We start from the raw sequence: 26116 nt of genomic DNA on the forward strand, positions 1-26116 counted from the left end.
TTGCTTCCTTCTCCCTTGTCCCCTCCCTGAGCCTTGGGTCTGCCTGGCGTGTTCCTGCTGCCCACACTGATTTGGTTGTGCTCTGCTGCAGACCCAGGTAGTTCTGAAGTGTGCTTTTCAATCTTCTAGTAGTCTGGGCAATGTGGCCCCAAATGAGCAAGAAGGGAGGGGTGCCCATCTTCTCTAATGAGTCTGGACCCAAGAAGGCAAGGAAGAAAGAAGGCAGAACAAGGATAGGCTTATGAAAAAGGCATTATAGCTACAAGCTACAGGTTGCTGTGGGGCCCAGAAGGGAAGGGTTCTTTTGGGGATGGGTCTGTGTGCATGGGGAGGAGCATCCTGTTTATTTGGTTCAAGCTACTTCACAAGGACATGCCCTGTTAATTCACAGCGCTTTTCCTGAAAGCCTACTAGAACTAGGCCTGGTGAGAGGCCCTGAGGTGTATCCTTTTGTCCAAGAGCATCTGGGAGAAGGGGCCTGCCTGACCCAAGCTGCGGCAAAGACACAAGTCTGTAGGTCCAGATGTGGACTCTACCACTGATTTACAAGTAGGAGTTCCTTAACATTTATTGAGGACCTCTGAGACTGACACGCTGCAAGGCCTTGGGGCACAAAGATAAAAAGCCAGAGTCCTCCCCATCAAGGTGCCACGGGCCCTGTAAACACATAAACCGAGGACACACTGCATGAGAGATCACCAATAAACGATGTAGCCGTACAGTGCACAAACTGCTCACTCAGATGTGCTAGAAAATAGCCCCAGAAGGCAAGGCTCAAGAGGGGAAATACAGTTAGGAATGTGGCAGGCTTCTAGCCCGGACTCTACCAGTCCTAGCTCTGAACTGTGATTTTCTCAACCTTGATATCCCTTGTGTGCTTTTAGTATGCTGAAGGATCACTCACTTCGGAATGCTAGTGAAAATACAGATTCCCAAGTCCGACCCCACTGAATCACAATGGCTGGAGGTGGGGCCCCGAATCTGCATTTTCACCCCCACCCACCCCCCGGGCAGCTTTAATGTTGGCAGGCTAGGAGCCACAGTTTGGAGTACTGCTTAACAGGGAGATAATACCCTGCTTCAGAGCTAGGTCAGACGAGCAATTCAAGAGCTAACAAGGCAACATGCGCCAAAAGGCTTGTAAACCTGAGGGCAGTACAATTCTTTGCAAATAATAGTAATTCAATAATGCAAATAATAATAATAGTAAACGAACTGGAGAGCGCACTGCAAACGCCGCATAGTCCAGCTGAGTCGGTGCCACCGCCCCATCCACTCCAGCGCAGAGGACTGTCCCTTTAAGGACCCCCCACCTCCCCAACCGCGTCGCTTCTCCAGTGGGTACCTGGCCCGGCCGGCGGCGCGTGCGTGCGGGGCCTCCCAGCTGGGCGGTCTCGGCGACGCGACGCCGGCGCGACGCCGGCGCTGTTGCGTGCGCGTCTGGCCCTGCCCCTTTCCCGCCCCTTCCCCGCCCCCTCCCCTCCGCGGGGCCTCCCCCGCCCGCGCGGTACAGCTGGGTCAGTGACGCTGGCGCTGCAGCCGCCGCTACCGCCGCGTTCCATTCTCCGAAGCCGGCGACCGCCCCGCCGCCTCCCTCCCTCCTGCCCGCGTCCTCTGCCCACAGCGCCAGAGCGAGCTAGACAAGGGCACGCGGGGCCTCGCCTAGACCCGAGAAGGCTGCGGGCGCGCGCAGGCGGCGGCGTGGAAGCGGTGAGCGCCCCCATCCCGGAGGTCTCCGCCGGCTCCCGGGTGAGTTGTCACTGCGGCCGGGGGGCGGCGGGGCCGGCATAGTGCCACCGACGCGCCCGGCCGGCTGTCAGGGGCGCGGGACCAGCGCGCACAGCCCAGGAGTGACACTGGCCGGAGCCCCGGCCGGCTTCGGCGGCTCCCCGCGCTTCTCTGCGCCGGCCCGCTGTCACCCGGCCGCGAGCTGCGCCGCTGGGAGCCCCGCGCTGGCGTGGCGCGGCCAGCCGGCCAGCAGTGGGGGCTGCGCGGCCGGGGGGACCGGCGGCTGGTTTGCGGCCGGGAACTTGGTGACCCGCGGTCCGGGGCGCGCCGTCCCGCGTCGCTGCCCGGGCAGCGCCGGAAGAGCCAGACGCCGTGCCGATGGGTGCAGAGGAGGTAGGCAGAGGCCCTCTGTGCCACTGTCATTACTGCTCTCAGCCCAGCAAAGCTGCGGGGCTTGCGCTCGGGCAGGGCTGGCTTAGAGAAGGTGGATTTCCTGAGGAAATTTCAGAGCCCGCCTGTGCGCACCGCAGCATTCGGGAGCCCCCGCGCCTCGGCTGCTCTTTAATCTCAAAAACTTCTCTTGTTAACCAGGCGAAACTCGCCGAAACCAGCTCTTTTCTTTCAAAAAGTAGGCACGTACATACAGACTTTCTTTTTTTTACAGTTGGTTTTGAGACCCCAGCTATGAGTGTGGATCTGACTCTCCCTCATGGGAGTCGTGGCTGGGGAGCTGCTGAAGTGGAGAAAAGTTACCCTGGACGAATTTAGGAGCAGGAGGGGGAGGCGGTTATGGGGACAGCAAGACCCAGGAGCAAAGAGGCGTCAAAATAAAGTCTTGGGCTGGTTAAAGGGAAGTTGGCGTCTGGGCAAGGAGGCCTAAAGCTGTTGTTCCCACAGAATTTTCTTTCGGTGGCAGGCGACATGCTGGGCTTTGTTGCTCTTGCTAACTGGGCTCCTGTGTGCTCTTCCAGAGGTGCAGTAAGATTACTCAGTTCAGTTAGGCCTAGGGATTTACTCTCTTTTTTGATCTACAGAGATGGGAAGTATGTCTTTCCACCCTTCACAGTAGTTAATTCATTTCTTGCTGTTTTCGTTCCTCTGGTGTAAAAACATACATAGGAGTTACGCACACACACCTTTTCTGTTTTGGGAATTCCACACCCAAATTGTCACCATCTAGTGGAGGCTAGTAGAGACATGTGCTTGGCACTGACTTCTGAGTTCTCTGGGCTTTGTGTTTTTAGCTAGAAGCATATTCAACCAGAAATTAAAATTTTCCTAGAGTTGGAGGTATGTCTGCATCTCAGCAAAGAAGGTATTCAAGCAGCAATAATATGGAAAGGTTCTTGAGGACTTACTGAGTACCAACCTCTGTGCTAAGGGCTTTACTTTTTTGAACTCATTTAATAACAGACTTTTGAGTAGATATTATTATCCCAATTCTTCTAGTTGAGACCCAAACCAAACAAGTTAAATAACTCGCCTATGTCACATAGGTTTCTCATGGTGGAGCCCACAGTCTGAACTACTAGATTATACTGCTAGTTTCTGGTTTGTTTACCTTTTGGTAAAATTGAACCTGGAGTCTTTCTAAAACCTTCTCAAAGCACTGCTGCTTCAGGCTGTTTCTCAGATCATGAGCATTCTAAACTCTTTCTCCTGGGTATACACTTACAGTATGTTTGCATAAGATTCATTTGTTCGTTCTTTCATTCAGTACTCCCAAGTAGTTATGTGGTACCGAATGTATGCCAGGCACTGTGCTAGGTATTGCAGGTACTGCATTGAATAAGTCAGAATCCAGCTCTCATGGACTCACAGCCTTTAAGTCAATTTGTCTTGGTTTATGTTGTTAGCGTTCATTGTTGGCCATTTGCTGCCGAAGGAACTTCTGCCCAGCGAGTTAAACAGAGGACAGTATTGGTATGAGTCCTGAGAGATAGGACTTCTGTCTACAGAGTAATTTTTTGGATACTGTAGTAGAAATGGCATATGAAACAAATCCTCACTTACACCTAGATAGAGACAGGTGCCAGGGTGCTCAGTGTTTAAACCCTGAGAGCAAACCCACTGTCAAATGGGCGAGTTTGACTTCTTTCGCTGAAGCCTGCCTTCTGAAAGCCCAGAATTTGGTGAGATAGACGAGGTAGAAGGGTAGAATTAAGTGTTACAGATACAGGCTGGCAGATAAAGAGACCTCAGCACTTTGTCTGTTTTCCTGGCCAGTCTCTGAGGTGTGGTGATTGAATTTGTGTTCTTTTCTCTTTTTTATTTTTTTGAGATGGAGTCTCGCTCTGTCACCCAGGCTGGAGTGCAGTGGCACAATCTCGGCTCACTGCAACCTTCGCCTCCCAGGTTCAAACGATTCTCTGCCTCAGCCTCCTGAGCAGCTGGGACTACAGGTGCATGTCATCACGCCTGGCTAATTTTTGTGTTTTTAGTAGAGACTTGGTTTTACCATGTTGGCTAGGCTGGTCTCGAATGCCTGACCTCAGGTGATCTGCCCGTCTTGGCCTCCCAAAGTGTTGGGATTACAGGCGTGAGCCACCGTGCCTGGCCTGAACTTGTGTTCTTATGTAATGGTGCATCTCTCAGTAGGGGATATCCTCCTTTGCTCTTTTGGTAGGGCAGCAATTCCTATAGCAGCCTTCCCTCTACATACACACACACCCCTTCCAAAAGGTAATAATTCACCTGGTTTCTTTAAAGTTAGAACTTCTTTCAAGTTTATTGCTACTAAGCATTGTTTCACTCCCTCCACACTTGTCAATTTCCCACATAAAAACTTGGCTTTTGCTTCAGATATTTTCTTCTGCCCTTTTTTCATATCCTTAGCTTTTCTGACAACCAAGTTACTACTGGTATCATTTGTAGGCTGGGAGAAATACAGCACCTTTTAAAAAAAATAGTGAGGTACATACTCTTCCTCATTTCAGTACCAAACAAGTGAACTGTGGAGAATGAAGCAGAACCACTTGCCAGCAGAGAGGGAAGGCCAGAGGGCACACATGGTTGTCTTTCCCCTCTAGTTCCCCATTTACTAAGAGACAGTTCACACTTGCAGGCCCGAATGTCAGCAGATCCACTGGGCCTGGGTTGTGTAATTGCCTTACATGAAGTGAGTTATTAAGCTCCTGAATTGACATGCTATCTCCTAGTTGAAGCTGACAAGCAGTATTTATTTTCCCTCTTCTTTCTGTCTGGACACTATGGAAGTCTTTTTAGAAGGTGTTTGCTCAAGCAGTGGGAGAAAGATCAGAAGGAGCCAATAGAGGAAGGAGCCCCATGTCTTGTCTTCTTTTCAACTTTGAGAGCAAACATTGCTTTGTTGCAGACTTGAATGTTGAGGATTAGGACATTTGGTTAAAGGTAAGCTTTGCGACAAATGCAAAACTAGGGGAAATAGAGACTCTTTCCCCAGGTTTCTCATGAGCTCCATAGTACTCAGGAACCTTTGGGTGGACTGTCCTTGTGCATCAAGATCTGTTCACTCCACCCCTGGCTTGGATTCAAGGCAACAGCCGTTGTATGTGCCTTGGATGAGTGTAAGTTTGTGTTTCTGTGTAAGAACCTTTCATCTTAAAAAGTACAAGCTCTGGGGAAAGAGGTACCTCTTACAAGGCTTAGGTTTTCGCAGCAGAGCCTGTTAGGCACCTGTGTTCTTCTTGTGCTGATATGTCTGCGATGGTGTCCTTTTTCTTCCCTTTTTAGTTTTTTTTGGCCTGGAAACCAGCAGGGTGCCTCCATTTGCTCTCTCATCCTCTGGTTCTTACTTGAGTGTGGAAGTTGCTCCACTGGTGGACCTTGCAGTGGCACTGAGCTGGGTCACTTCAGCTGTGAAAGGCCAACTGTGCCACTATCAAGGCTTGGGACAGTTAAGCGTCTGTGAAGGTACTGGATACAGCGACAGCAGGAAGTGCAGCAGTGAGAACTGAAACTAGTTTCACAGACTGTGGTGTTGCCTTTAATGTAGTCTCCCTCCCTGGCTCTTGTATCTCAAAAAAGGAAAATAGCCACCCTTGAAACATCTGAAGGCTGCGTGCCAAGAATTCACACAGTACTCCTGAAACAGGATATTACTGAAGCATTTTTCTCAAACAGAAACAGATGTAGTTCCCTGTTACTGTCGCCAGTGTTAGTAGATCCTTAAAATTACCTGATAGCAGTGTGCCCTTAAATGTACTCCCCCCTCCTACACACATACACAAGTGTTTTATTTTATTTTATTTTTTGGCAAAGCCTCCTTGCTTGATTTGAGGGAAGTTAGCCTGGGATTCCTGATGACAGTAATAGATCTCAGTGGGTTCACAGACGGCAGAGGTGGTGACTGACAATTCTTTATTACTCAGAAGAGGATCTTCTCTGGTGAAAAATGATTCAGGATTCTGCAGTTGGAGATTGGATACAAAACCTCAGAGAAGGGACACAAATAGAGATCTTTCTCAGCCTCCCCTTTCTTGCCACCCTTTGTAGTGGAGAGGGAATATCTAATCTTTCCAAGTCCAACCTACTGCCAGCAGTGACTTGCCTTCACCCACAGAAATTTAAGATTAGAGTGTGGAATTGCCCTTTATGTAAACTGTCCTTGCTGAAACTTTCTTTGGCTAGACTAGGCTTCAGCTTCTGACAAAGACAATAAAATGAAACTGGCTTCTGGGAATGGCATAAGAGCCTGTTTATCCAATTCTTCCTTTAGATTGTTCTCAGTTGAGCTCAGCAAAGTAAGTGGACGGAGTCTTGTAAAAGGTAACTGCAAAAAGGGAACAAGGTGATTTTGCTTAATTTGCATTTTAAATTATAGCAGTCTATGCAAACTGTTTGAAGGAAGACTGAGAGATGTTTTTTGGTGGGGAGGCACAAGATTACAGATAGCTTGGAAAATAAAAGGGAAAAAAAATCAGCATGATTCTACCACCCTAACATAAACATAATGTGTATTCTGTTTTTTTCCATCTTCAGCTGGTAGTACTTGTACATTCAGCTTTGTATTTTTTTCACTTAGCTTTTTTTTTTTTTTTAACAGGTCATAAAATTCACCCATTTAAAGTACAATTCAGTGGTTTTTAGTATATTTACAGAGTTGTACATCTATCACCATAATCTAATTTTGGAACATTTTCATCACCCCAAAAAGTCACTCCCTATTTCTCTACAATCCCACCTAGCCCTAGGCAACCACTCATCTTTCTCTCTCTATAGATTTGCCTATTTGGACGTTTCATATAGATGGAATCATATATGTGGTCTTTAATAACTGGCTTCTTTCACTTAGCATAATGTTTTGAGGCTCATTCATGTTTTAGCATGTATCAGTACTTCATTCCATTTTATTGCTGAATGCTGTTCTGTTGTATTGATATACCACATTTTTATTCATTCATCAGCTGATGGACAGTTGGGTTGTTTCTGTTTTTTGGTTATGAATAATATTGCAGTATTGCTAAGAACATGTGTGTATAAGTTTTTCTGTGGGTATATGTTTTCATTTCTCAGGGAGATATCTTTCAAGCTGCATCCATCCATATCTGTACTTTGAGATTAACATTCTACTAGGTGATGCAGTTTGTTTGAGGAAGAACAGTGTTTTAGTAAACTCTTGGTCCTACTGTGGTATTGCGGATGTTGCCCTGAATCAAGAAAAGGTGCCACCAAAAAAAAAAAAAAAAAAATCCAAAACCCAAAAACAAAAAGAGAGAATCCTGTTTTTAAGTTTGAACTCTCCAGTAGCATTGTTTCCAAATATTTGGTGCAGAACTTTAACCATTGGTGAGAATTGACAGACGTGATAGTGCCTAAATTCAATGCACATGTACTGCTGCTTTAAAAAAATAAAGAGGATTTTCAATGCGAAGCCTAGGCTCTAAATCTCATCTTTGTGTTTTATAGAGAGAACTTTAGCATGAACCCCCAAAGCCTTCCTTATCAAATGTGATTTATAGTTCTCAAAGCTTTTCCTTTTCCTGTGAAAAATTCCATGCCAGGGTTCTGTGCACCTCCTCAAAGGCTTCTGCTAGGTTGGGGAGTGGAATGCTTATGGAACAGAGAGCCAGCCAGCAAGGTAGGGAGGAAGGAGAGGGTCTGAGTGCCCTGAAAATGTAGATCTGAGAAAGAGTGCTCTTTAGAGCAGCCCCCACAGGGCTTTTCCAGGTGGACCTCAGGTGTAACCCGAGGTTAAAAACAGATCATGCCAGACACAAAAAGGAGCAGATGGTGCTGCTTGGAGTGTCATTTCCTCTACAGGATGTGTCCCTGTGTGGTTTTACATCATGCCAACCATATTAATGAAATAATGCAACAGAATGTCTCCTTTTGCCCTTGTTCTAATTGGAACCACAGGTTGAGTTTCCCTAACCTGAAATATGAAGTGCTTCAAAATCTTAAACTTTTTGAGCACCCACATGATGGAGAATTCCATACCTGACCTCATGTTTTAGGTCACAGTCAAAACTACCTTCAGGCTATGTGTATTAGGTGTAAATGAAACATAAATGGATTTTGTGTTTAGACTGGGGTCCCATCCCTGAGATACCTTATGTGTATGCAAATATTCCAAAATCTAAAACATTTGTGATCCCAAGCATTTCTGATAAAGGACACTCAGCCTGTACTAGCACTTGTGACCAACAGCTAGTTTTGCTTTCAACAGCTAGTCTTGCTTTCCCTGATCCTAGATCCCTACTAAAAGATCTTGAAAGTGTGCATATGCAGGCTACCTAATGATTTAACAGAGGATCAAGATGGTTACACTGCAGAGAAACAGGAGGGATAGGGCACATGCCCTTTGTCCAGCAAGACGGACAAAAACTAGGAACTTTGAATTCTCTTCTCTGGGTTCCTGTATCTGGAGCCAAGGCCAAGAATCATTTCTTCTAGAAAGTTCCCTCCTGTGTGTGTGTGTAAATGTGTGTGAATGCAGCCATAACTTCCTGCCAAAACTCATTGCCAAAAATTTTGTGATTTGAAGCAGGCCCTACCTGTTAATGCAAATTCGATTCTCAAATCCTAAGAGTTTCCAAAGGTTGACTGAAGTGAGATGAGACTCTTAGTTGAAGATCCAGATGCTTCACTGTTGCTATCTAGATGCTACCAAAACTCCCAGCACAACACAGTATATGAACAGAGGCTCTAGGTTCATGAAATGTTAGAGTTGGAAAAATGGGCCTTTGGGGTTCTTCTTATTCTACCTCCTCATTTTAAAGAAATGCAAATGGGAAATGGATGCTCAGAGCTGACTTGCCTGAGAGGTGAAAGGGCTAGTGGAGAAGCCAGGGCCCCTGATTCCTAGTCTAGTGCTTTTCTTTCCTGGTGTGATCACCTCTTTGTTTCTCCCCCTCCTCTGGGCCTGGTCCAGGAATGGGGGTTGGGAGTCCAGCAGGGTGTCGTGGTTCATATTTTTGGGAACAAATTCAAGTTACTTCTGTGATTGTAGTTTTGAGTCTAATAGTGAAATTACAAAGGCAATGAGTCATTAAGTCCAATTCTTCTGAAAGAAAACTGTTCTTAAAATGGGTGCAGAGCCCTCAGGGCTGCTCTGCCTATGGAGTAGCCATTCTTTATTCCTTTACTTTCTTAATAAACTTGCTTTCACTTTAAAAAATCGGTGTAGTTGTGTTCAGGCTGTGCCTGCTTAACTTTTAAATCTCTGTGCTGTGTATCTTTGCCATTCAAAAACGCCACCTGGCCCGGTACAGTGGCTCACACCTGTAATCCCAGCACTTTGGGAAGCTGAGGTGGGACAATTGCTCAAGACCAGTTCAAGACTAGCCTGGGCAGCATAGTGAGAGTCCACATCTCTACAGAAAAAAAAAAAAAAAAAAAAATTAAAAATTAGCTGGGCACGGTGACACACACCTGTAGTCCCAGCTACTTGGGAGGCTGAAGTTGGGGGATCGCTTGAGCTTGGGAAGTCAAGGCTGCAGTGAGCTATGATGGTGCCACTGTACTCCAGCCTGGGTGACACAGTTAAGACCATGTCTCAAAAAAAAAAAAAAAAAAAAAAAAACCACTTGACCCCAGGCCAATGGGATGTGTTCTCTGTCTGGGAGAACTGATCCCACCCCCACACCCCATTAACCAACCAAACCCTTCAGAGCTGTGTCTCGACTTCCTTGGGCTTATTGTATGTGGAATCAGCTACCCACCTAAATGCAGCGTGAACACATATCTATAACTGTATGTCTCTAACCAGGCACGAAGGAAGCAGGTCATATATACTGGCTTTCCCCATCCCAGAAAGCCAGTGAACAGAGTCTTGTGTTTAGTGGGTGCTGCTGTTTCAGTTGGCACGCTTGAGGCATTGCTAGAAAATTAACCAATGATATGTTATCTGGTCCACCCCTTTATCAATCCTCCATCTGCCTCCAGGTAGAAACTCTGCCATGGGAAGACTGTCTGTCTCCTTGTTTCTGTCTTGTCGGAATTTTGCTTGTTACACAGCAAAATAGCAAGAAAAACAGGCTCTAAGTTTCATAAGAATTCATCAATCCATCTTTCCTTTACATGTACCCTCAAGTCATAATAATTTGTGAGCTGATAATCTGGTTAGGCTATGATGTCAGGCTGGTGGGAGGCTGGTAGGTGGTTGCTGCAGAAACCAAAGGGAAGTAAGTCTAGTTGTCTGGCAAATAATTAGTGGATGCCTGTTCTAGGCACTAGGTATACAGTTGTGAACAAAGAACAAAATGGACATAGTACTTGGTGGCATGGAGTTAGCATACTGCGGGAATACTCATGAGGTTTTTAATTTGAGAGTAGTGTTGGAGGAATCTTTTGTGTACAGTAGACTTTCAGCTTGACTGTTTGGGATTTGTCAGTTACTTCTGTGTTCCAAACCACAGTCATCCTGGAAGGGAAGAACTTGAAAACTATCGTTAGAGAGTTCCCCCTAGGCTCCCCATTAAATAAATGAATTGTCTTTCTCTGCAGTGAGCTAGGTCTAGGAGTTTGGTGTGTTTTGAGGATTCCTGTTTCTTGCTTTATTTAATCAACTAGTTTTTAATCTGGGAATGTTTTCAGACCCTGACATATCCTATTTTTAATTAAAAGAAAAAAGGAGATGTGGGTTCAACTATGAGAAACTGGGAGAAGGGGAATAAGAGGATCAGTGGCATGAATTCCTTAGGGAATCTTTTTTCTTCTTCCATCTCCCTCAGGCCTCAATTTTAGTTAGAAATGTTGATTTGTGAGATCCCTTTTCCTGATATATCTGTGGCTTTACAACCTGCTGGGGACAGTAAAGGACCTAGTTCCAATAAGCATATGCCCTCCCCCTATGTTTTACCTCTTTGGGTGGCCATCTCTGTGTAGGCCCTGGTTCCAGGCTGACATTGGAAGTTCCCTGAGGTCGGTGACTGTCTGATCCACTTCCTTGTACCCCCTCCTGGATTAATTGGATGATTAATAAATGATTGACCAGGTGTAGGGGATTAAAATAACAAGTATGGGAGGGCAGGGCGACTTTGAGGTTATGAGCCTTGATGACAAGGAATGAAAGAGTGGTATTATTGATGAAATTCTAAAAATGGAGTCATCCAGAGGGAGGCCTGGTTTGAGTGAAAAACAAATAAAAACAGGGTGTTAAAAAAGCTGTTAACATTCACCAAGTTCACCCTGTCTGGTGGCAGGAAGACAGCTCAGGAACCATGGCAGTGGAAGGTGAAGGAGAGAGAGGGTATTGGAGGTTGTCCAGAATGTTTTAGCAAGGCCAATCAAAAACAAACTATGGGGCCCCCTTATTACGGGGCTGAAGACCAGAAAGTCATCCCTGCTAATTTTTAGGTAGCAGGTCTTTGTTTCTAGAATTCTGTTCTTTTAAAAGCCTTGGGAGGCATCATTCATTCCTGAAAGTCAACTTACACCTTTGCCTCTGTAGTTTGGAGAGAAATATATTTAGTATCCAGTGTGTCAGGTTACAGGCAGGGAAGTAGTTAACACTTTTCTCTTTGTTCTCCACAATTGAACTCTTTTTGGGGGGCAGTTCTACTGCTTCTGGAGTTATATAATTGTGTAGGTCATCTCCTTTGAAGGTCTGTCCATGCTTTTTTTAAAGCACATCATTGAAAGAAGGGTGCTCTGTACAAATGCTGACACGCTTTTCTCTTGGGTTATACGTGAGCAATGGTAGAATGAACAGACTTCGGGGTTTTGGTGTTGGTATAGCTTTCTGTGAATAGTGAAGATATTAAGAGGCTAATGTTAAGGCAGCAGGTGAGGTGTTTTTCAAGCAACACATCTGAACTCATTAATTGATCAAGTATTTATCAGATGCTCTTTCCCATATACTAATTATGTCGCCACAGGAATTCTTTGCAGCACAAAAGTTTAACACTGAATTATACATTTTGAATTGTTCTCCAGTATTTTTTTGGCTTTTGTTTTGTTTTGTTTTTTTGAAACAGGGTCTTGTTCTGTCGCCCAGGCTAGAGTGTAGTGGTACCATCGCGGCTCACTGCAGCCTTGACCTCACAGGCTTAAGCGATCCTCCCGCCTCAGCCTCCTGAATAGCTGGGACTACAGGCATGCGTCACCATGCCCGGCTAATTTTTTTTTTATTTTTTTGTAGAGACGGGGTTTTGCCACGTTGCCCAGGCTGGTCTTGGGCTCCTGGACTCAAGTGATCCGCCTGCCTCAGCCTCCCAAAGTGCTGGGATTACAGGCATGAGCTACCACCCCTGGCCCTGTGTTTTGGTTAGTCTCTTCTCCTCATAGATTTCACCCCCTTGAGGATGGTTTACGTTCCTGTGTGTTTACTGTGCAGACTGGACATCCATATTGATAGCAGTAAAGATTTCTTCATCTTACAAACTGCTTTCTTTTCTTTTTTTGAGATGGAGTCTCACTCTGTTGCGCAGGCTGGAGTGCAGTGGTGCGATCTCAGCTCACCGCAACCTCTGCCTCCCAGGTTCAAGTGATTCTCCTGCCTCAGCCTCCCGAGTAGCTGGGATTACAGGCGCCCACCACCACGCCTGGCTAATTTTTTTATTTTTAGTAGAGATGAAGTTTCACCATGTTGGTCAGGCTGGTCTCGAACTCCTGACCACAAGTGATCCGCCCACCTTGGCCTCCCAACGTGTTGGGATTGCAGGCATGAGCCACAGCACCCGGCCAAACTGCTTTAAGATATCGCATACTGTCAGGAAGATTGTACTCCCATTTTACAAATGGGAAAGATAAGACCTTTGGCAACCAATATGCATTTGGTAGCAACTGTACTTGTATGTAGTAGTGATGTTAAGTCAGCTGGGGTTCAAATGCTAAATCAGACACTGGTATGAAAGCACATGTTGAGAGATGGGAAACCTCCTAGGATTGCAGACTTGATTAACTTGCCAAGGAACAGCAAACAGCAACACGATAGCAATAGTCCATTTTTGGTTCCTCCATCCCCATCTCGGCACAGGTACACTAAGGTCAGCATGTTTTTGTGTACTAATAGAACAAAAATATGAACATGTGCATACAGTCATGTGCAGTGTAATGACATTTTGCTGCATATATGATGATGGTTCCATAAGATTATAATGGAACTGAAAAATTTATATCACCTAGTGACATTGTAGCCATGGTAAGGTCATAGCACAATGCATTACTCACCTGTTTGTGGTGATGCTGGTGTAAATAAATCTACAGCATGGCCAGTTGTATTAGAGTCTAGCACATACAGTTATGTATAGTACATAATACTTGATAATAATGGTGTTTCTGGTTTATGTATTTACTATGTTTTTTGTTGTCAATATAGACTGTACTCCTTCTACTTAGGAAAAAACCCCCCAAAGAAACAGTTAACTGTAAAACAGTCTCAGGCAGATCCTTCAGCAGGTTTTCCAGGAGGCATTGTTACAGGAGATAACAGTTCTGTTACTGCCTTTGAAGACCTACTAGTGAAATAAAATGCTGAGATGGAAGATAGTGATATAGATGATCCTTACCGTGTGTAGGCCTAGGCTAATGTGTGTGTTTGTGTTTTAGTTTTTTTAACAAAAAAAGATTTTTTTAAATAGAAAATAGCTTATAGATAAGGATATAAAGAAAGAAAATATTTTGTCACAGCTGTATGTCTTAACCCAAGTGTTATTACAAATGAGTCAAAAAGTTTAACATAATTAAAAAGTTTATAAAGTAAAAAAGTCACAGTAAGCTAAGGTTAATTTATAGAAGAAAAAATTTTTAAAAATGTGTAGCCTAAATGTACAGTGTTTATAAAGTCTACAGTAATGTACAGTAATGTCCTAGGCCTTCACACTCACTCTTCATTCACTCACTTACCCAGGGCAATTTGCAGTCCTGCAAGCCCCATTCATGGTAACTGCCCTATACAGATGTACCATTTTTTATCTTTTATACCATATTGTATTTTTTCTATGTTTAAGTATGTTTAGATACACAATTACCATCATGTTAGAGCTGCCTACAGTATTCAGTAACATATCTGCTGTACAGGTTTGTAGCCTAGGCTATGCCATGTAGCTGAGGTTTATAGTAGGTTATGCCATTTAGGTTTATGTAAGTACACTCTGTGATGTCCATACAACAACATTGCCGAATGACACATTTCTCAGAAAGTATCCGTGGAATCAGAGTGACCCTGCTTCAGTCTCAGTTCTGCCACGTATCAGCCATATGACCTTGAGCAAATTTAACCTCTTTAATACTTAGTTGTTTTCTTTTTTTTTTTTTTGAGAAGGAGTTTCGCTCTTGTTGCCCAGGCTAGAGTGCAATGGCGCGATCTTGGCTCACCGCAACCTCTGCCTCCTGGGTTCAAGCAATACTCCTACCTCAGCCTCCCAAGAAGCTGGGATTACAGGCATGCGGCACCATGCCCGGCTAATTTTTTGTATTTTTAGTAGAGACGGAGTTTCTCCATGTTGGTCAGGCTGGTCTCGAACTCCCGACCTCAGGCGATCCACCCACCTTGGCCTCCCAAATTGCTGGAATTACAGGCGTGAGCCACCGTGCCTGGCCGATACTTGTTTTATCATTTGTAGGATAGAAATGATGTTAACACTACCCATCTATAGAAGGGTGGCTACCAAAATATTGATGATTGCCTGGTGTGGGGAATTCTGGATGTAAAGGATAAAGGGAACTTTTAACTTCTTAAACTTGCTTTTTGTTTCATTTGAATTTTTTACTGTTGGCATGTATAACTTGAATAATTTATTAAAATCACATTTAAAAGTACTCCCTTGTAGAATTTTATGAAAATCAAATGAGATGGGATATTTAAAAAGATGGGTATGTGCCTGACAACTAAAAGATACTCAGATGGCAGTTTGGGGAAGTATTAATTAGCGGCTGACCCTTTTGTAGTGTTAGATGTTCTGTCTGGCTGTGTGGCTTTGGGCAAGTCTCTTAACTTTGTTAAGCTCCAGCTTCTTTAACTGAAATTGGGAGTTAAGAGTAGTGTCTATTCGATGGGGGGGTTTGAGGATTAAATGATTCTAGATGGTTAAGCAGTTAACTCAGTATCTGGCACATATTAAGTACCCAGTAAATATTAACTGTTATCAGCGTTTATCCTCACAACTATGCTTGAAGAGAGGAGGCAGTTTTACCTACTTTAAAGTTACAGAAAATGAGGCATAGAGTAGTGGGTGACTTGTCCTAAGGCTAGATGTTGGGTTAGCAGCAGAAACGGGGCTGATGCCTACATGGTCTCCTTCATGTTTCAGTGCAGCCCTGTCAGAGTGGGTGGCAGAAAAACCACGGAGGCCTCGCGGATGTGCAGACAGGAAGCACTGGCCAGGACTGCGGATGTGAAACTCAGCAGAACATGGCCGGTCTGGACAGAGGGGGTTAGCAAGGGTCAATGTGGGGCTGAGTAAGTGAGAGAAGCCAGCTTAGGACCACATCCTTTTCCCACTTTCCAGGGCAGATGGACCACATCCAGAGTGATAAAGGGAGAGGCTTGTTTCCTCTCTCCGCCTCCTGGTCTTGTAGGTGGCACACTCTTTGCCACTCCCCTCGTGGGCTCAGTTCTCTGAACTCTGTCACATCTAGAAAATTCAGGTCTGGCCTTCTCTGTGAAACCGTCCCTGCTGCTGGAGTCCACACTGACAGCCACACCACCGAGTCTGCTCATCCTCTCCCGCTTTCAACCTGGACGGCCTGTATGAGGATGGCTTTGCTTCTCTAAGGAAGGCCTCTCTCCCTATACCACTTTAGTGCTCCCCGTGGTGTTCCACCTGCTCCCAGAACAATCTGCCTGTTTGTGGAACTGAATGGTTGAGTTGAAGCCAGTCTTGGTGGGAAATAGGTTTTGAGCTTTTCTGTGGGCTCGTCTTCTGTATATTTGAATTTTGAGAGGGGAAAAAAAAAGACCTGAGTGATTCTGCCCAGTACGGTTTACAGAGAGCGCGAGATTCTCCTCCTTAAACTCAGTCCTGGGGCCAGAGCTGATTAAGCCCCTGGCTTCCCATCTTCCCACCTTGGGTTTTTACAGTACACTTCTTATCCTTGCCCTTTCTGTTCTCTGCTTATCAGACCTTCCCACATGTGCCCTGCTCTCTTCCTGCTGCACAGGGGTCATGAAATACTTAACAGTTAGTGAAAAATACAGACAATGCAGTGTCAAATTTTACCAATCTCAGTTTGCACAGTGGACTGGAAGATGGCACATGCCATCTTCTTGCAGGACTTGATCGTTTTTGTGTTTGCATGTGTTTCAAATATTCCCTTTTCCAAATTTGCATTTAATGGTGGCCGGCAAACCCCCATAGTTCACTTTTCGTTTTTCATTGTAGATATTCTTTGAATATCTCCTTGCTATGGGTGTTGGGTTTACATTTAGTAATTCCCCATCAGGATCTGAAAAGTATGAGGGGGGCCTACCTATGAAGCACCCATTTTTTTCATGCTTAATACCAACTAAGTCACCAGACTTTTTTTTTTCTTTTTTTTTTTTTTTGAGATAGGGTCTCGTTCTGTTGCCCAGATTGGAGTGCAGTGGCTTGATCATAGCTCACTATAGCTTCGAACTCCTGGACTTAAGCGCTTATCTTCCCAGCTCAGCCTCCTAAGCAGCTCGGATTACAGGCACGCACCACTACACCCGGCTAATTAAAAAAAAAAAAAAAATTTTTTTTTTTTTTTTTTGTCTTGCCATGTTCCCCAGGTTGGTCTTGAAGCCCTGGCCTCAAGTGATCCTCCTGCTTTGGCCTCCCAAAGTGCTGGGATTACAGGCATGAGCCACTGCAACTGGCCTATCACACTTCTTTAGAGGACTCTGCTCTGACTCCCACTGGCTTGGCAACAGATGGATCCTAGAGGATGTTAAAGACCTCATGGAAGGGACCCTCTTAACTAATTGCAAAATAAGAATGTTCATTGGAAAAGAAACCCTCACACCACCACGGTAGAAGTCCCTCTAAAACACAAGTTGTTCAGGACTTTTATTATGTTGCTCTAGTATTTATCTGGTTTTTGAAGATAGTCTTGCTTAAATTAATTCTGATTTCAAGAGTGATGACTAAAAGTTTTGGAGGAGGTATTTAGAAAAGGATGTAGCTCCTGAAGCAGGAGCAGCTTCAGGACACCAGGGAGAGGCATGGCACACTGCCTTGGAGCTGTCATTAGGATGCTGCTACCTTTTAGGGACATACTGTAGGCAGTCCTTGGTCTATGTAAAGTTGTGCCTGGGCCTTATCAGAAATTAAACAGATGGTATTTATTTATTTATTCTTTTTGAGACAGAGTCTCGCTCTGTTCCCCGGGCTGGAGTGCAGTGGCGGGATCTCGGCTCACCACAAGCTCCACCTCCTGGGTTCACGCCATTCTCCTGCCTCAGCCTCCCGAGTAGCTGAGATTACAGGCACCCACCACCACGCCCGGCTAATTTTTTGTATTTTTAGTAGAGATGGGGTTTCACTGTGTTAGCCAGGATGGTCTCAATCTCCTGACCTCATGATCCAACCGCCTCGGCCTCCCGAAGTGCTGGGATTACAGGCATGAGCCACCGTGCCCGGCCCAGATGGTATTTCTAGTAAAAGTGGCAGATGTTCTTGCTGTCAGAATTAATTTTAATCTTTTTACATATCAATGTAGGATTATGGGACTCTTTTTTGGGGGGGTCTTAGTCTCATATGGAAGTGCTGCTCTTACTTTACAGAGACTTTATTTATCCCTTGCTCTTGCCCAAAGTGACTTTTTTTTTTTTTTTTTTTTGAGACGGAGTCTTGCCCTGTCACCCAGTCTGGAGGGCAGTGGCGCGATCTTGGCTCACTGCAACCTTTGCCTCCTGGGTCCAAGTGATTCTTCTGCCTCAGCTCCTACGTAGCTGGGATTACAGGCACCTGCCACCACGCCCAGCTGATTTTTGGATTTTTAGTAGAGACAGGGTTTCACCACGTTGGCCAGGCTGGTCTGGAACTCCTGACCTCAGGTGATCCACCCACCTCTGCCTCCCAAAGTGCTGGGATTACAGGCGTGAGTCACTGCGCTCGGCCCCAAAGTGACTCTGAACTCTGTTTTCCCATCCCCTCTGATCACTTTTTCTCACCACATGGGTCATTTGTGATGGCAAAGTACAAAGTGACCAGCCTTCTCTCTCGTAGAATTTGAAGGTTGCTGATGGGGCTGTGTTGCTAATGGGGCTGTGTGCTTGCTACAGAGATACTGCTGGTGATGAAAGTGTGTGACATTTCAGTTATTCCTTTGGGTTAAGACATCTGTATTTAGCAGGTGTTGTACCTAGAAAGAGTGTCTGTATCAGAGTATCCCAGAAAAGAAAGAAGAAAAATCCCCTGGGGAGTGGGACAAGGCAGAAAGTATTGAATGTGTGTCCTGTGCCAGGCAGCGTCCTCCGTGCTTTAACTCGGTAGGCTAATCTTCACTGGATAAATCAGGAAACCAAGCTCTGAAACATTTAAGTACTGTTAATTACTGTATTGGAACTAGAACCAAGGTTGGAGTGATTCCAAAGCCTGTGGTGTTTTTGTTTGTTTTTTGAGACAGGGTATCACTCTGTTGCCCAGGCTGGAGTGCAGTGGGGCTATGTGGGCTCACTGCAGCCTCCGCCTCCCCACCTCAGCCCCTAACCCCAGTAGCTGGGACTACAGGCACGCATCACCACACCCAGCTAATTTTGGTATTTTTTGAAGAGATGTGCTGGGATTACAAGCATGAGCCACTGAGCTCGGTTGTGCCTATGGTTATTTTATGGCAGGTAAAGAATATGTGGATTAGAAAGTTGGGTGGGGGGTGAGGTGGTGAGGGAGGCAGAGAACAAATACCTGGAGAGAGGAGGGTAGGGCCAGGTGGGAGTTGCAGTGGACGGGCACTTGGGAGTGAATGGTCCTGGTGAGGGTGTGGAAAGGAGAGGTTGGTTAGCAAAAATAAGCTGAAGTGGAAGAGAGGTTGGGGGTCCCTTGGAGGGAGTGTAATGTTGGATGATGGCACTTCTTCCCTGAGGGGTGAGGGATGGATCAGAGAAGCCTGGAGGACCAGATAGCCTCTGTATTTAGGTAGATGGCCGTTGGGCCCCCACAGGACGCCTTTTAATCCCTGGTATTTATAGACTGGCCTGTACTCTACTGAAAGGCAGCTCCCATATCAGTCAGCGAAGGCAACATTATCTGCCTTTGAAACACCACCTCCATGGATTACCATTTGGCCCAATGGGAGGGTCTGGATAATGCCCATTGTATTGTCCTAATTCCCTGCTACCTCAGAGGTTGTTCAGGGGCACTTCTGCTGTTTCCCTCTGAGTGACCTCTGGCTGCCACTCTATTGCAAATGCTCCTTTTCCTCTCAGGGATGAGTCGGAGCTGGGACTGGGAAAGGCAGCCCTCTTGTTTCTGTTCAAGTTGGCCAGGAATGCCCAGGAATGATGATTTTGGTTTGCCAACTTCTTGCCGTGAGGCTGGGTTGCTGTGTTTACAGCACAACTAACCCTAAAGTCAGTGCAATTCACCATGGATTTATTGAGCACCTGCTAGTATGTGTGTGTGTTGGGGGTGGTATATGAAAATGATGGAGGCAGGTCTCTGACTTAAATGAGGGAGGATGGGCAAACAGCTCCCACAGTCGGCAGTTGAACCAGTTCCTATTCTTTCTCATAGGAAGTGTCCATAAACATTGTCTTGTCTCATTTGCATGGTTGTTGAGAGGTTTGAATGTAGTGGTAATGAATTGAGACTGCTTCTAAAGGTATTAAGCTCTCGATTTATGTAAAACTTTCTTCAGTATTACTAGGCAGGCTGATATTGAATGCCTTCTCTTTGCCAGGCACTGCCCTAAGTGCTTTCTGTATATTAGCTTATTTAATCTTTATAGCAACTTTGAAGTAGATTGCTTGTGTACCCACTTTATAGGTAAAAGAGGATTAAAAAAACTTGCCGAGGATGGCACAGCAGTTAAGTAGCAGAGCCAGGCAGTCTGAACGTTTGGCCAAACACTGGCCACTGTAAAGATCTTGTGGAAGTCAGGAAGTAGAGGTGGTCTCTCTCCCCCAAGTGAAGGCAGCAGCCAGGACCTACCGTAAGAGACCAGCAAGGAGCAAAGAAAGATCAGGCTGGTGCCTCAGAAAGCATCAGCATTTCTGCACAACTTAATTAAATTACTGAAACCTTTTCTGAGCTTGGAGCCATCTTTCTTGGAGAGTAATAAAATTGAAACAGATAATTTAAGCCGAGGAGGAAGGACAGAATTGGTGAGCTCACATATGTAGATGGACATGTATTGACTCTGACTAAAATACAGAGGAAAAACCTTAAAATGAATCATGTTTATTCAATTTCCAAACAAGTGCAAAGACCCAGGCAGCGTGCTTCATGTTTGGACTCTTGAAGAACACACATGGGGAAAAAAAAGAAAAAAACCTCTTCCCCTCTCAACCCTTTTCTAAGTTTTTATGAAGAATATATTAATTTGAGCATTAATATGCAATGTATCCATCTTTGGCAGTTATTTTCCAGAAAAATCAAGCTCATTTTTTGAGGCAACTTCTAGCCAAGTTGTTTCAGTTGTGGAGAATTGGGGTCAAGCGTACATGCTGATCATGGAAAAAGCAATCTTAAATGCACGTCTATAAAGGGGACTCTGAGAGTTCATGTTTCTGAATTCTTGTTTTACTTCACTCCATTCTGTCAACAGCTTTCTTAACATGAGGTGCCTGTGACTTAAAGTGATTATCTGTTTCCTTAGCAATTCAGGGGACTTAACCATCATCCAGTGACCTGTGTCCCCAAAGCTTGCAGCGGCTTCAGAAGTCTCCTAGAATGCCCCAAGGCAGTGTCACTCAAAGTATGCTTTAGCGTCACCTGGGCCACCTTAAACTTTCAAATCAGCCCTCACATGTGCATGTTCAACTGGCTTTTTGCTGCTTGCTCAAGCCAAGTCCAAGTCCCACCCCACCTCAAGAGGGAGCACAGCTGCAAGCAGCAGGGGAAAAATCTTCAGACCTTCCCATCTCTTTTTATAATGACGCCTCCTAGTCCATAGTACATCTAGGATAATTTTAACATTTAAAATGAATTATGTTATATAACATGGAATAAATTTCAACTCTACCAAGATTGCATGCTTTTGGGTCAGACTGCTTAGTTTGATATCTTGGTCTCATCACTTTCTATCTGTGTAAGCTTGGATAGGTTATTTAGCCCTTCTGCTTCTGTTTTTTGTTTTGTTTTGTTTTGCCTAAAAACGGAGATAACAGTATCTACCTTTTAAGGTTGTTGCAAGGATTAAATAAGATATTAGATGTAAAATGCTTACATCTGTGCGCAGTGAATAAGCACTCAAATGCCAGCTAATAATAATGATTCTGTGATTATCCTGAGGTTTCATGTTCCTGGAGTAGGATTATGACCACGACATTTACAGAATGAAGTCCTGCAGGATGACAAAACATCCCTGTCCCCATTGACACAGCCAAGTCACAGGCTTGTAAAAGAATGTTTGCCATCCCTAGGAAGCCTAACACAGGGCGCTGGGAAATGCTTGCAAAAACAGATATTCTCAGTTCACATCCTTTTAGTTTTCTGAGGCCCCTCTGTGGAAAGGTACAGCATGACTATTCCAGGGTGGTCAGAATCTGTCACAGGTGGGAGGGAAGTACTTGTTTAGAATATGGCAGAGAATCCACCAAGGTGTTAAAACCAACAACAATTTCTTCTTCATTCTGGGCTTTTTCCCCCTTATGCTTATTTAATGGTTAGGAAAGAGGGCTAAATTGTACTTTTCCTTTGTAAAGGTGCACATCTCAAATTTGTTTCCCCTAGTAGCTTGTTTTTTAAAAAGTTTTAAGAAAAGACAAATTATACTTGTTTTTGGAAGAAAGATTAGGAAATACAGGTTAATGGCAACCCTTCCAGAGAGCACCACTGTTAACCCTGCTATTGCCCTGCTGCTTCTCTCCCTGGTCTAGGATGTCAGGGACGGCAGAGTGGCCGGGTAGAGGGGTCAGGCTTCAGAGGGAGGGGCTGCATTTCTGGGAGCCAGGCTGGCACTCCTGTTGCTCTCAGGGCTGACACTTCTCTGTCTCATCCCTCCTCCCTCAGTAAATGCGGCTGGGGAGGGTTGCCTAGAAGGGGAAAACTCATTGTGTAAGGAGAACACTTCCCTTGTGGCTTTTAAAATGTAATGCTTCGTTCCCCTTTTCTCTTCTTCCCAGAGTAAAGAGCTGCCAGTAAAACTTTAGTGCAGGACTGTTGAGATGTATTTGTCATGATGTGATGGACAAAAGAATTGTCAGCTCCTCTTTTCTGTATCATCTCATTGATCCCCCCTTACCCCCTTGCAAATGAGAATTACAGGAAATCACAACTAGCATTAAAAACAAAAACAAAAAAACACTGGGCAGATGGCAAGGATGGAATGTGTAACCCCTGTTCCCAGAAACAGGCAGAATGGCTGAGATGACTGACCCTAGCATTTGGTGTTCACTGAGACAAAGCATTGCTTGAAGATAATGACACCATCTGGAAATCAAAACCTGAGTCTTCCTGCTCTCATCCAAAACTCCCCTCTTTTGAGCTTCTCCAATCTAGTCAGTGACCTGCCCTGCCAGTTCTTTCTTTCACAGGTTCATATCTCCACCACCCTAACCAGACCTTGTCATCCGCTGGCCTTCCAGGCTGTTTCAGTCTCTCTTGCCAGGTTCACCCCCCTAGAACACAGTTCTCCTCTCTGGTGAGACTAGGTAAGAGAAAAAAGCCCTATGTGTATGAGGTAGCGTTCCTATCCCTTCCCATGGTAGAGGTGCTTCTTGAGGGTATTCTTGGTCCTCAAATATAGGAGGCCTTTAGGAAATACTTGTTGAACTGGATTAGGTCAGGTTTCCTGCTCAAGAATATTTGTTGACTTCCCACTAGTTACTGATCCAAGGCAGAATTTCTCTGCCTGTTTTTCATGGCTGTGCAAACTGGCCTTACCTTAAATATTCAGTTGAATACTCAATACTTTGTGGAATAGCCAGAGTTTATGCTAAGAAAACCAGCAAGAACTGTCCCTTGCCCTGACAGATTTCAGAATGGAGTTTATTTCTGTTCTTCCCTGATCCTTGGCCTCTCTCCCCGACCTTACCCTGCCACCCCCCATCTAGCATGCTTGCTTCAGCATTCCTGCCCCAGAAGGAATGTTCCCTCTTTCCACCCTCATACTTATTCAGCCCTCAAAGCTTTCAGGTCAGATCTCCTTTCTTTCCTTTTTAAGGCGCTCTTTGATTATCTTAGTTCAGATTAATTTCTTTTTTTCCTATTTTTTCATTATTTTGTTCATAACTCACAAATAGCTGCAGCTTATTCTTCCTTACGTTCTAATCATTCATACCTCACTGGTTAGCATTTTATTGCACCCATATAGAATACTGAAATAGACGTGCTTGCCTTATTGTGTGTTTTGATTGTTTGCTGTCTGGGTTTGCAGCCTCCTCAACTCCACTGAAATTCTTGGTAGGCTGGGGATTGTGCCTTCTTTGCATTTTAAACCTGTATATAGAAGATTGTCAGGAAATGATGATACATGGAATAAACAAATGTGAACCATTGGAAGTGAAAGGCAACCTGATACTACTTTGGGAGTGTGGTTCCCAGTAGGATTTTGGGTGGCCTGGAGCACAGCAGCGAGCGGCTGGAGGCTGGGGACCATCCAGTTTTAGGACTCTGGTAACCAAGACCTGAGAGAAAGCGGAAAGGTCAGGAAGGGTCAGACTTGTCTCCCAAGAGTTTGTATTATCATGGGATTCTCTTGAAACTCTGGTTCATGTGGAAAATGTGCTTATCCTAGAAGTTGACTAGGGTTCTTGGGGAATTATGGTGAGGCCAGATGCTTCTTTTTGATCCAGATTCTCTGCATGGTGAATCACCCCAGAAGGAGGGTGTGAAAGGTGCCTGGCCACAAGGAATCTTATAGCTTCAGGGAATGAACTCTTAGGAGCAATAAGCAGACCTGTTAGACTGAGGATTTGATTTATTTGTATTATTGGCATTTGTATTGATTTTTCTGGGGAGTTTGGGGATTTGAATGTATTTTGCAAATACAAACATTTTCTTGTCATGTCACTGATGTGGTTTATAGGCTTATGTTGCATTTTTTCTTTGAATAATAGAATCTTGCATGAAAGTAAAAGCAGTATCCTCCACTTCTGACTTGGTAGGGCTTTAAGCATCATGCTAACTTTTCCCCTCCATCTCCCTTTCATTTCTTAGATCCACCTAGGACTGTGAAATAGGTTGGTAACATCTGCGGGCTAGGACGGTTTCAGCCAGCTAAATTCCCTGTTACACAGTTTAGATTTATGAGGCACATCTAAACTTACTGGACTTCTAGGTAGGAAGTGTTGTTGTAAAGGCAAAACTCATGTGATTGTAGCTTGTATGAAAATAGAAGCAGCTTGAATTTTTTTCTCACAAACTTTATCCAAAACATGTCTTTACATCTTTTATTTTTGGTAAATGGATTTTGGGGTGGCATCCCCACTACTGTTGGGATGAAGGGATATAACAAGCCAGAGGGTGATTTCACAGAATCCTGAGCCTTGGAAAAATGCTGTTGCTTTTGAAAAGTAATAAATGTAGAAGCCAGGCCACCTTTTTCAGATTTATACCCTCTTCCCATTCTATTCTCAACTAGTAAATACTATGGCCTCAGTTTACCTAAAAAGATAATGGCTTAAGTTTAAGTGTCAGCAGTAGTTTGGTAATGAATTAAGTCCTTCGATGATGATGATGACAACGATGAAGATGATGATAATGTTGATGATGATGGAGGACACTCAGTAGCAGTGGACTGAGTTGTGGACTAGTTCTTTTTAAGGCTCCCAGGAAGAAAATTGCTAACTCACTTTATATGTGAAGGCCTTAGTGTCAGGTAGAGGAGGAAGCAGCTGTGGAGTGTAGAGAAATCATCTGCCCAAAGGTACACTTTAGAGAAGGACTTTGGATGAAGTTGTGTGTTTTGTTTTTGGAATAGGGTGTATTGCTTCCTTTGAGAAGGCCTTTTACAATAGTACAATAGTTCCTCTGGAACTCATAGCAGGATTCTTTTTCCACCCTCTTCTATATTTACAGCTGCTTTTCCCCTAGGGGAGCATTCATCTGTTTTAAAAAGCAGAGAGAGAAAACAAGAAGTTCTCTCAAACAGTGAGGTTTGGAAATCAGAACTGTACTTATTTGCCTTTCAGGAGAACATATTCTAAAGGGTTGTTTTTTGGGTGGAAGAGAAGGAAGTCATCTCCTCTGCCCCCACTCCACCCAAGGCACACCACACACACACACACACACACACACACACACAAACACATTTTCACCTCCACCCAGAGGTTCCTTGTGGCAGATGTGAAGGAGTTTAGAACACAGGGTTCCCATTATAACCCCTTTGTTGTACAAGACCAGACATCGCTTTTCAGACTCAGAGTAAATCTTTTTCTGGCAGGCCACTTTCTTGCCCTTTATATCCATGTCTAGGGCCCTGGGCTGGCATTGGCCCTGAAGGCCAGGGCCAGCCTTTGGGGATTGCACTTGAGCATGTGGTCAGGGACAGCATCTGAGGGCATTTTGGACAGGAAATATTTCTGATTATTAGGCTGTTTTCATCACACCTATGCTTCAGGGTCATAGAACTGAGATTTGCCGGGGACTGAGATGAATTTAGTAAGTTGGTCTAACCCCAGTGCCTCTTAGTCTCTTTCTGCACAATTTTTAGTCAGCTAGTGGGTGTTGACATGCATCTTTGTTTTACTATGAGAAGAGGAGGAATTGTGCCTTAGCAGTTGAATAACTGTGCCTTCTATTTAGATTCTGTAGAGGGTTACACTCAAAGCTAATGAGTGCTTTCTTCCACTCTGCACACACTCCTGCTGCCTGGAGTGGGTGGCAGGCTGGAGAACCACAATAGAGCAAGTACTGTTGCTATTGAAGGCATAGATGAAGGTGACAGTAAGGGCAGCTAG

The 26116-nt window shown here is 44.8% G+C and overlaps 1 protein-coding gene across 1 annotated transcript in view; it reads left to right on the plus strand.

Annotated features, from left to right (window-relative positions):
• Positions 1-1481: 1481 nt before the first annotated feature.
• SUSD6 (sushi domain containing 6) overlaps positions 1482-26116 on the plus strand; it is a 105563-nt gene continuing 80928 nt past the window's right edge. Inside the window, exon 1 of the mRNA XM_003263627.3 lies at positions 1482-1749. The gene's annotated coding sequence lies outside the window, so the exon portion shown is untranslated. The remainder of the gene's footprint in view (positions 1750-26116) is intronic.

The sequence above is a fragment of the Nomascus leucogenys genome, chromosome 1a (genome assembly GCF_006542625.1).
Source record: "Nomascus leucogenys isolate Asia chromosome 1a, Asia_NLE_v1, whole genome shotgun sequence".
Taxonomy (NCBI): domain Eukaryota; kingdom Metazoa; phylum Chordata; class Mammalia; order Primates; family Hylobatidae; genus Nomascus; species Nomascus leucogenys.